The sequence below is a fragment of the Lactuca saligna genome, chromosome 8 (genome assembly GCF_052625555.1).
Source record: "Lactuca saligna cultivar CGN05327 chromosome 8, ASM5262555v1, whole genome shotgun sequence".
In the NCBI taxonomy this organism is placed as follows: domain Eukaryota; kingdom Viridiplantae; phylum Streptophyta; class Magnoliopsida; order Asterales; family Asteraceae; genus Lactuca; species Lactuca saligna.
In genome coordinates, this window is record NC_136424.1 from 17,018,026 (window position 1) to 17,031,164 (window position 13,139).

The window sequence follows — 13,139 nt, forward strand, 5'->3', positions numbered from 1 at the left end:
TTACATTTTACTAGTGTTAAGAAACCTTCCTTTAAGATATGTCACTCAAGTTACAATCTTGGAGTACGACTCTAAGAATTGTTTTTGGAACGAAGCATGACTTATCTTCTTGATTTAATCATTTCAACAATTCAAGATTCCTCTTCTTAGTCATAAGAATACACTAAGATGAATCTAGATGACTAATTGTGACATGATTTCTAAATCATTAAGACGATCACAAAACATGATGCTAAAGTACTCTCCCATCTTTTCAAAATTGAGAAACTTTTATCTTTCTGCCTAAGTTGCTTCTTCTCATTCATTCTATCATACATCGAAACTTTTCCAATGTTTCAGAATTATACTTTAAACTTGTAAGTATAACCATATTTACTAAGCTTTAGTAAATCATGACGAATAGTCTTATCGATCATTTATGGTGGACCTGACCAGTGCACAAGAACGTGTACTCGATCCCTAAGTCCTTCACTTGATTCACTTAAACATGTGAACAAGGAATTAGTCTTAATTTTCCAAAGACGAAAATTCTCATTCATCATACAACTTGCATGATTCCAAGTTTCTATCCAACTGAAATATGGGTGATGAGAATCCTTCCTTGTTTGGTAAATTTAGACACTACCACAAATGATAGAATCAAATCCACTTTCCAATATTGCTATCAATGGAATCATATAAACAACAATTTTTTACAAATGCCATTGTAAGGATACTTAGAATAAATAAAACCAAAAATTTTATTTTAAAACTTTGCGGAAAACTTATCCTTACAATGCAAAAGCATATGAAAAACTTGTTATCTATTCCTAAGCACTATTACATAACTCCTAAGCAACATCTCAAAAATTCTGATCACCGAACCATGCGATTGAAATCCATCTTCACGATCAAAATCAGTATATACTTCCTTCTTCACTTTTTCTTTGATTCTGAAAACATCAATATGTGACCCAATCACATCATGTAATAAGAATCTCATAATAGAAACTTAACAGAGTTTGATAATGGACTTTACTTGAAGATCTTTCAGGTAAATTTGGCAGCTTCGTAACCAATGCCCCTTACCATGTACCATTGTCAATGTTCATGGAAGTTTGGGAAGTTGATCTTCTAATAAAATTTTCTTTACTATTCCTTCTAATCATTGTTGATTTAGAAGCACCAAACAAATAGATAAGATCATTAAGAGTCATGTCATAGTCTGTTCCATAGTAGTCCTAAAGGAACTCACTGTGACATAGAAAGTGATTGAACATCTAACTTTCTCAAGACTTTGACACCCAACTCTCCCGACTTTCCAATATGTGACTTTATCTCCAAGATATGAGCACACATAGACTTTGCTTGCCAATAGGGCTTGATCGACCTTGAAATTGTGGGTTAGGGAGAATAATTGGAGGAGATGCAGGAAGTGAAGTTCCAAGAGATTTGGGAAGATCATAGATGTCTATTAGACATCTTGTGGGAGATATTCCAGATAGTTGATTTAAAGTCCTTAATATAACACCCAATATGAAATATTAAGTCTAGGATCCAACACAATATTTTATAACTTATAAGAGGGATGTCGTAATCCAAGCTATAGAATATTTGGAGGTAGGTGAATGACGATTCGCCAATTTCCACAATGAAAACGAAATAATTTATTAGGTTTTTATTTGAAACTCCTAGATCTTTTGAGGTTCACTGAACTATTCAATGGCATGTTTCAATCTCGAGTGTGCCCTTCAGGTTTTGTGACTGGGATGTCGAGGATCACAAAACAAGGTGTGACGTAACCATGCAAATTACTTGGTACTCTTAAGTGTTTACCCCTCAATCGATGTGCCCGTTAACCACACACGCTCCATCGATACTATGATAAACATTAAGGTACCCTTTGCCTACCTTGTTAAATACGAGTTAGTGTGTCGGTTAACCATACATGCTCCACTAACCGACTTAAACAAAGTGCAAGTGTAATTTCATGGATTAGCACCTTATTCACATTTTCTTAAAGTAACTAAGATTGGGAATTATAAAAAACATTTAGTTACTTTATATTTATCAGTAAGACTTTTAATGAATGGAGAATTATAGTCCTTGTCCTACCTGTTCGGCTAACGACTGTCCGCCAGTCAAGGAAGCGGTGGGTGAGAGTGGACACCCATTAAACTGTCATTTTATAGGCAGTAACCTTATACCCACCTTATATACCGGCTTCGTGAATGAGGCCTACTAATGGTAAGATAGCTTGATCTTATACATATATATAAATATTATTAACTTATAATATTATAAAGTATAAGGTTTGAATTTTAACTTTTAAAATCCTAAGGGCTTAACTTGGAATTAAAGTATTCATGGGAAAACTTTACAAATTCCAAAACACGAGGGAAAGTTTTTGAAACTATTCAAAACTTTTCATTTTATAACTTATGAGTTTAATGGTTCATTAAAATGAAGACTCTTCATTTTTTATGTAACCTCTTATTATTTAACAACACTTTTAAAGAAGTGACTCTTAAACATCCATAACTTGAGGACAAGTTATGGAGTCATAATACTATTTAATGAAAAAGACTCTTCATTTTTTATGTAACCTATGGCACTTTTATGAGTTTTAAGATTCATAAATGTGACCTTTTATGTAACTTGAGGACAAGTTACAAAAACACATTTTATGAACTACCTCTAGATTAATTAGGATTGAAAACAACTAAAACACAATTTTTTTTCCATTAATCTAAACTAACTCATAAATCAAGGAAACATAAAACTTTTGGTAATCCATAACTTATGGAGTTAAATGCTTGTTTTATGGTGAAACTTTTCATGTTCCATAACTTAAGAATAAGTTATGGAATTCTTTTAAAACATTAACACCAAATTTTGTAACTCCATAGAAACTTTGAATCAATTTTTTTAAAAACCTTTTCATATCCATAACTTATGGAGGTTTAAAAAAAACACTCTTTAGATCAAACTTTTAAAACTAATAAAATAATCATATCATTTTATCATTTACTAAATTTGACCTAATTCAACTCATATACCAAATGATTCAAATTTTACAAATAATTAGTTTTTCACAAAAACAAGTAATTATCTTAAAATTTGACAAACGTCATGTTTTTTTTTACTTTTTTTTCAACATTGAAAATAAAACATTTGCATTAATATAATAGAAACAAACCATGGCTCTGATACCACTGTTGGGTTTTTGAGCATTCTAATACTCCTATGATGTACATTCAACCCTAAATACCTTGGATCTATGTTTTCTCTATTATACATGCAAATATGAATATTCCAATGTATTACCCTAACTAGCATACAATCTTTATGATACTTGGGTAATAACATAGATAGAATACATACCTTGTTGATGTAGCTTGACTCCATGAAGCTCGAGAGCCTAGTGCCCCAAGTGTGACACCTTAAATGGTTCACACAACATCATTAACACTTGGAATAACCATAAGAAGAATACATGAGACATGGAAACCGACTTGTCCTCCATTTTATGCACTAGTGCTAATTTCTTGAACTAAAGGGGTCCTTATATAGTGTACACATTAGGGTTACACCATGTAACCCATGACTTTACCCAATCCTTATGCTCCATGGGTTTGAACCTCCATGGAGTATCCATGGGTCACCATATGGGTTAAACCCAACATAAGGAATCATGGATCATAAGCCCACATATATAAGAATGAATTGTTTACACAATCAATCCCCATATATTTAATTAGTCTCTTTTTGATCACTAAATTAAGTCCAAATTAATTTTTGATCAATACTAATTAAATAACATGATGTCATATTAATATATTAGAACTTATAATATATTAATATGTCACAAATGTCTTCTTCTCATAAACGATCTATCCAAATGTTATGTTACCATGCAACCCAAATGGACCATGCCGAGTCGGGTAAAGTACATACCAATTATAGTTATGGACTTAGACACTAATCCAACAGTACATACAGTCACACCCCAAAACCGGAACAGCGGAAACGTTCGGGGGTGGAGGACATCATGTTTAGTATCACAAGACATGCATCATAGTAAGCAAAGTAATCAACAACCATTTCATTAGAAAGAAAGTGTTTACAACGTGTGTTTTCACAAAGCATAAAGTACATATGCAAGTAACAAAACAAGATTTGGAGCTATACTGCTCCAACTTCTAAATTCCCAACGCGAGTACATGTCTACTAGTTCCCTGAGAATACAAGTTATTTGAAACAGTTTATCAACAATTAAGCTGGTGAGTTCATAAGATTTTAATGATGTAAGTAAGTTGTAGAAACTTTTTGTAAAATGTAGTAAGTAGTAAGTTATATTTAGAAAAGTTCGTCTGTTCCTCCAGAAAATCCTATATTTCCTGCTTTGATGAAAGATGAGTAAAAATGACTCTACAATGCTTTCTATGAGTACTAAATGGATGCAAGTTATATAAAACTCAGAGTAAACAAGCAATCAATTGTGTGTATCTTCCCTAAGCCCACAACCAAACAAGGAAGAGGGAATAAGGCGGATGACACACATTTCATTGGTTGTTAGATCCTTGTTGTATATAACCTTGGTGTATTCCCTCAGTACTCACGAAGTTAACTGTAATAGTTCCTTTATAATTTATGAAAAGATTCCTTAAGAAAACCCTTATTTCTTATAATAATATAGTAACCACAGTGGTTCCTTCTATAATCACATAGTTTATACTAGCTATATATAATCTAATATCGAACATATAGTTAATTGTGTGAATCTTCCCTAAGCCCACAACCAAACAAGGAACAGGGAATAAGCCGGAAGGCACACATCCAACTACCTATTGGATATTAATTATATATAACCTTCGATGTATAAACTAAGGTATTATAGAGTTAACTACCTAAGGTCCTTTAAATGATGGTTTAATAAAATGGATTCAACCCTTTACTGGTAAGTCTCTAGTTTTGTATATCCAAAGTTCTGATTTGAAAAGTATGTTTTGTACTAGAAAACTGTGCATTGAATTAGTGTCCTATGACCTGACCCATACCTGTTACCCCTTATGATGACCTAATGTATACAGCACATATATAACTACTATCGAATGGAAAAGTCCTCATAGGACTTCTGGAGTTCAACTGTCATTATGGCCAACATGATACATGCCACTTTAGTAGCATCTCTCTCATGTGCCCTAAAGTCAGCGATCTCCTCTGGAGTAGCAGTAGACTCATTAATTTCTTTCAGCTCCTTGTCAAGGACATATTCCTTGTCCTCATAACGCATGACCATCCTGATGTTCCTGATCCAATCCATAAAGTTGGAACCATCAAAGATGACTCTCCCACAAAGGTTCATGAGAGAGAAGGAGCCAGTAGGGTTTGAGCTAGAAACAGCATTGTTGGAAGACATCTGAAAAGAAGAAAGACAAGTTTATATTAGATATACAATCCTTAATAAGACACCTAAATGTAATATTAATGCTAGGACCCAACACAATACTTTATAACTTGGAAGAAGGATGTTGTAATCGAAGCTATAAAATATTTGAAGGTAGACGAATGACGATTCACCAATTTCCACCATGAGAAAGAAAATAAATTATTAGGTTTTAATTGGATTGAAACTCCTAGATCTTTTGAGATTCATTTTGTGACTGGGATGCTGAGGATCACAAACAAGGTGTGAATAACCTTGCAAATTAACTTGGTACCCTTAATGTTTATCACCTAATCGATGTTCCGGTTACCCACATGTGTTCCACCGATTTATGATAAACGTTAAGTCACCCTTTGCCACTCTTACTAGTCCATATTAGTGTGTCAGTTACCCACACACGCTCCACCAACGACTTCGTAAGGTACAAAGTGTAATTTCATCGGATAGCACCAAATTCACATTTTCCTAAAGCAACTAATATTGAGAATTTATGAAAGGTTTAGTTACTTTATATTTATCATTATACTTTAATGAGAATTATAGTCTTTATCATACCCGTTCGGCTAACGACCCTCCACCATTCAAGGAAGCGGTGGGTGAGAGTGGACACCCATTGAGCTGACATTTTATAGGCAACAACCTTATACCTCCCCTTATAGACTGGCTTCATGAATGACGCCTACTAAAGGTAAAACTGACTTGATCTTATATATATATATATATATATATATATATATATATATATATATTAACATATGATACTATAAAGTATAAGGGTTGAATTTTAACTTTTAAAACTCTAGGGTTTGGAATTAAAGTTTTTTAAAGTGACTTTACAAATTCTAAAACATGAGGGAAAGTTTTAAAACTATTCAAACCTTTCATATTGAATAACTTATGAGTTTTTAATAACTTTAATGAAAAGACTTTTGGAATTTCATAACTTGAGTACAAGTTATAGAGTCCATTAACTAGCATTAAGATCAAGAATTACACTAACAAACAATTTGCAAATAATTCCTATGATCTAGTGTAACGCCCGTGTTTCTGGGCTAAAAGCATTAATAAAGTTGTAATAGTCTAGGTCAACCTTTGTAACTCATTTTGAAGTAGTAAAGAGGAATTATGTGAATATTATGTGAATTATATGCTTATTTGCTTAATTATTATGATTAAATTAATTAATAATAAAAATAAGCATTTAAAATAAATATTATAAAAAGCCAATATCTTTTAAGAAAGTTGTAGTGGCCGAAACAACGATTCCGGAGATATAAAGAACGTTGAAATCCGAGTTATAACGAAGAAGTTATGACATGTCGAAGTTTCGCGACAAAACCGGCACGGCACCGGGAAGCGTAAAAAGTGAATATTACGATAAAGTGCTTTTTAGCCTTAACAATCTAAACTAAATTCGTAGTATTCGTTAATCCGAGAAGTTCGATAAAAAGAATGCCCAAATCTGACTTCGTATGAGGAAGTTATAATTTTTCTAAGTTTAGGCTAAGTAGTAGACAGCTAAATACTCGAATTTAAGATCGAGTGAAATTTAGCTGACACAACCTAAACGAGAATCGAAGGTCTCGTCAATAGTATTACAACGGTAAAAAGACTGACGAAAACGGACGTCGGATGAAGAAGTTATGAATTTTTAACGGATTTTCCTGTCCCGGTCTGTTAAAAATAATAATATTAAAATTAAAGTCAAAATTAGCCAATGAAGTCTAACGAAAGTTGTAGAGCATGATTTTAGCTACGCGTGCATATAAAGAACGTCAAAAACTGAGCTCGTATGCGAAAGTTATGGATTTTAGAAGTTCGGGGCTCAAAATTCGGAAATTTTCGCATGAACAGTAACCGGACACGTCATCGAGGCCGAAGCTGCTGCATCACCGAAGACGTGGCCGAATCCGGACTAGACGCATGTCGCAATTCCCTCGGACCGAAGCCTCGGCCAATCAGAAGCCGCCTCGTGGCTGCCGCATGTCCGAACCTCGCAGAGCCACGTCCGAGCCTCGTTGCCACCTCCGTGTCTCGCCTCGCTGCTGCCACGCGCCTCGTTCGCTCGCAGCCACCTCCTCCCTTCGTGACCGAGCCTCGCAGGCAGCTACGTGGAAGCTTCTCAGCCACGGAGACCTCGGCCTCGCACCCTATAAATAAGGGGGTTGCGAGATCTCCCGACTACTTTTGAAAACTTGAAAATTTTCACCCCTAAATTTATATTTTGACTATTTTGACTTCCCCCGAAGCGCCGGTATCATTTTTAAAGCCCGAAATACGTCCCGAAGTGCCCGAAAATCTGGAAAATTTTATCTTTTCGGTTTTGAAGCTCCAAATCTCGCAGAGCCCGGTTTCTTAATAAAATTCCCGGTTTTATGAGAAACGATCATTTTAAGGAACGAATTGTTGCCCGATTATCATCAAACCAAGTGAGTGTATAGTCACTTTCATCTTACATATAGATATGAAGTATTTTCTATAAAATATGTGTTATGTGTAATTATATTGATTGTTTATTTGAGATGATTGTTGAATACAATGTTTTATACAAGTTATAAGCTGTATATGTATTTTATCTACAAATATGTTGGGTAGAACATGGGTAGAAAAAATAGTTGATGTGTGTTAAAATGATGAGAGGTCTCGATGTTGTTGTTGTTCCAGTCATCTAGCGGAGTATGGATGACGACCACGGACTCTTCTAGATGGTCTAGTGGAACGCTAGCAGACTCGCAACCTGTAGGTGTTGTGAACGATGTGTTCACCAGTGTACTCCATCCCCCTCATGGTTGCCTTTAGGACATTTATTGTTGAGGAACCCCTTTAGCAGTAGTGTCCATCCCGATGATAAAATCCTTAAACTAGGTCCCTCGTATAGGTGTTTAGGGACGTAAAGTGAGGATAACGGGAATGGGTAATCATGGTTATTGTTGGTTGATGAAATTAATAAATTTATTGTTGATCGATGAAATTAATAAATTTATTATTATTTGTAGGTTGAAAGCCCTATATGCTCACCAGGCTCCCAAGCCTGACCCACTCAGCTTACTGTTTTACAGGTAGTGGACTCAGAGCATAATTATGATGATGATGAGGGACGTTTGGATTATAGGCCATTAGTTGTAAATAACTGTTGTAAGGCTTATAATGTACTGTTTATACTTATGTACTGTATCGAACATGACATCCGAAGTCTTTTAATGAAATACATTTCTAAGGAAATGCTTTTGATAAATCTTTATCATATTATTGTTTTGGGATAAATTCCGCAATTCTTTTATTAAAAGGTTACTCTGATTTTGAAACAAAGTATAAAAAAAAACCGGTCTTTTCTGGCCGGGAAATTGGGGATGTCATAGTTGGTATCAGAGTATTAGTTTAAGCGAACTAGGAATTTGTAGAATTTCTAGACTTAAACTTAGAATGCTAAGCGATGATTGTGAGGTGTGAGCACTAGTATATTTTAGGAAAGATGCCTAAAATGTTTTTATGTGCTTAATGTTATGTGTTTGCTATACATGATATTATTGTTCGGATCTATGGTATGTTGCCGACCGGATCTGGAAAACCTTATGTGTGTAGGATTCTAAGCGTATGATTACGATATTAGAACTAGCATGTAAACGTTTCAGAGTCTATAGTGAATAAAGATCTAAATTCACCTTATTCGGTGTATAGATCAAGATGGCATAGACCCGTAGCAGAAACGTAAACGTAAATGGAGATAGGAACCAACCCCTAGTGGTTCAGCAAATACCTGTTGTTGAAGAAGTTGCACCTGAGCCAGTCACCATGGCTGGAGTTCAAGCCGTAATTCAGGCTATGCTAGCTGAACAAAGGGAAGAAATGAGACGGATTCTCCACGAGAATATGGACGAATCTACCATACATGTTGAACCGATGGAGCCAATTCCTGAGTAATCCGAGGAAGGGAACTACAGCCGCCAAGTGAGTCAAATAGGGACTCAAGGTGAGCAAAGGGATGGCCCAGAAGGGAGAAACAACAAGGATGGGTGGATGTACAAAAATTTCTTGGGTGCGAAACCACCAAGTCTCTCAGGAAGCCCAAAGGCTGTTGAGATCATGGACCCGATCTCTGAGATGGAAATGGTGTTTGAAAGTTGCGACTGTAGCGAGAAGCAGAAGACTGTCTTCGCTGTGAGACAATTGAAAACTGGAGTCTTGAGCTGGTGGAAGCTATTGGCAGATACAATGCCGCGAGGAGAAGCTCTGAAAATGTCGTTGGATGAGTTCTTGGAACAACTGAAGGCGCAATACTATTCAGAGATAGATCTGATTGATCTGAACAATGAGTTCCAAAATTTGAAAAAGGGGAAAATGAGCATCGATGACTATGTTGTTGCATTCACGGAAAAGATGAAGTTGTTTCCATACCTAGTGCCAACCGAACTTTCCAAAGTTGAGAAGTTCACAAACGAACTGCCGGCTGACTTTGGCCCAACAGTCAAGATGGAAACCACTCTGAAATTAGCCGTTCGAGCAGCTAAGAATGTAGAGACCCAACAAAAGGAAAGAGGTCTAGAAAGGGCTGAGGTTGGTGAGAAACGGAAGTTCGATGGATCCTCGAAATCCAACAAGAAGAATAGATTCTCGAAGTCTGGTTCGAGAGGAGGAGGATCAGAAGCGAAGTGGTGTGACAAGTGTAAGAAGAAGCACTCTAGGAAGTGTGATGGAGGGGTTACTTGTTTCAAATGTGGAAAGCCTGGGCACTATGCCAACGAATGCACATTCACTAAGAAGGTCTGTTATGAATGCAACGAAGAGGGGCACATTTGAAAGGATTGCCCAAAGAAGAAGGAGGCAGAAGACCCAACATACCACCAAAGCCAAAGGCGAGAGCCTTCCAGATGACGCTTGAGGCTGCAAAGGAGGCAGCAGACGTCGCTTCAGGTACCTTTCTTGTAAATGGTTTTCCTGTAAACATACTATTTGATTCCGGAGCCAACTACTCCTTTGTGTCTCATAAATTTGGTGGGAAATTAGCATTACCTGTAGAAAAACTTGATAATGCCCTGATTGTAAAAGTTGCCAGTGGAAAATTCGTACCTGTTAGTAATCATATTAGGAACATCATCATTGACGTAAACAGAAACAAATTCCACGAAGAGCTATTACCCATAGAGTTAAACGGTTTCGACATCGTTTTGGGTATGGATTGGCTTAGCGCCAACGATGTTGAGATTCTTTGCAAGAAGAAGATTGTAAGGGTGAAACCACCCAGAAGAGAATCATTTATGGTGTACGGGGACAAACGCAGAGTGAATTCTGGAATTATCTCCCTGATGAAAGCTAGGAAATGTTTGTCCAAAGGATGTGCGTCGTACTTGACATTCGTAATTGATGCTAAGAAGGAGAAGAAAGAGGTGCAGAATATACCGGTTGTATGTGATTATCCAGAAGTCTTTCCCGAAGATCTTCCCGGATTACCACCTGATAGGCAAGTGGAGTTTCGTATAGACTTGTTACCAGGAACAACACCGATAGGAAAGGCACCTTACCGATTAGCACCAACAGAGATGAAGGAGCTCATGACGCAACTTCAGGAGCTGTTGGACAGCAGTTTCATTTGACATAGTTCATCACCCTGGGGAGCTCCGGTGTTATTTGTAAAGAAGAAAGACAGAAGCATGAGAATGTGTATTGATTATAGAGAGCTGAACAAAGAAACGATAAAAAACAAGTACCCGTTGCCAAGGATTGATGACCTGTTCGACCAGTTACAGGGTTCGAGCTATTTCTCGAAGATCGATCTTAGGCCGGGATACCATCAACTAAAGGTGAGAGAGCAGGATATCGAAAAGACTGCATTCAGAACAAGATATGGACATTATGATTTCTTGGTTATGTCATTTGGGCTAACCAATGCTCCTGCAACATTCATGGATTTGATGCACAAGGTTTGTAAACCATTCCTCGATAAATCTGTGATAGTGTTCATCGAAGTCATTCTCATCTACTCGAAAAGCCAAGAGGAGCATGAAAAGCATCTACGTGAAGTGCTAGAAGTTCTGAAAAAGGAGAAGTTGTATGCAAAGTTCTCCAAATGTGAATTTTGGATTCAAGAAGTCCAATTCTTGGGTCATGTGATTAACCAAGAAGGAATAATGGTTGATACAGCAAAGATTGAAGCTGTAATGAAGTGGGAACAACCAAAAATTCCTATGGAGATCCGAAGCTTTTTAGGATTAGCTGGATTTTACCGAAGATTTATCCAAGGCTTTTCTTCGATAGCCGCTCCATTGACAGCCTTGACCCACAAAGGAGCTACTTATACTTGGAGTGAAAACAATAAGGAAGCCTTTGAGAAGTTGAAGAAGAAATTATGCGAAGCACCAATTCTTTCTTTACCCGAAGGAGTTGAAGACTTTGCAGTCTATAGTGATACATCTGAAGTTGGGTTAGGTTGTGTTCTGACCCAACGAGATAAAGTAATAGCATATGCATCAAGACAACTGAAGGAGCATGAAAAGAACTACCCTACTCATGATTTGGAGTTGGCAGTGGTAGTTTTCGCTCTAAAAATATGGAGACATTACCTCTACGGTACGAAGTGCAAAATTTTCACTGATCATAAGAATCTCCAGTATCTCTTTAATCAGAAGGAACTGAATATGAGGCAACGACGCTAGCTGGAATTACTCAAAGACTACGACTGTGAGATACTTTATCACCCTGGTAAAGCAAATGTTGTTGCTTATGCTCTCAGTCGGAAAGTCAACCTTGAAAAGAAAAGGCCAAGATCATTGAGAATTGAGGTTGTCTCAACAATTGTGGAGAGTATAAAGAAAGCTCAGGAAGAAGCTTTAGAGAAGAATGACCGAAAAGAATAACGTTTGGGCAAAACATTAGTATTAGGTACAAACAACCAAGAGTTGAAGGTATTCCAAGATAGGATTTGGGTACCTAAGACGGGAGGAGTAAGAGATGTTCTGATGGAAGAAGCTCACAAGACCATGTACTCGATTCATCCCGACAGTACGAAAATGTATAGGGATTTAAAACCCTATTACTGGTGGCCAACGATGAAGCTCGATGTTGCTAAGTCTGTGGCCGAATGTGTGACATGTGCAAGAGTTAAGGCACAACATCAGAAACCATATGGGAGTTTAGAACCTTTACCTGTACCCATGGGTAAATGGGAAGACATCACCATGGATTTTGTGACTAAACTACCCAGAACAAAGAACAGTCACGACATGATTTGGGTGGTCGTGGATCGTTTCACCAAGAGTGAACACTTCATAGCAGCCAATGAAAAATGGTCTATGGATAAGCTTGCGAATGCTTACGTGAAGGAAATTGTGAGAATTCACGGTGTTCCTCTAACAATTGTATCAGATCGTGATAGTCGTTTCACGTCACGATTTTGGAAAAGTCTACAAGAGGAAATGGGTACCAAGTTGTGTTTAAGTACAACTTACCATCCACAACCTGATGGTCAGAGCGAAAAAACAGTACAAACACTTGAAGATATGCTGAGAGCATGTACCCTGGAATTCCAAGGTAACTGGGATGAACATTTACATTTAGTAGAATTTTCCTACAACAATAGTTTCCACTCGAGCATAACGATGGCACCTTATCACGCTTTGTATGGAAAGAAGTGTCGTACGCCGTCTTGTTGGCTTGAAGCTGGAGAAAAGTAGTTTATGGGACCTGAGATAGTCCATCAGACTGCTGAAAAGTTGAA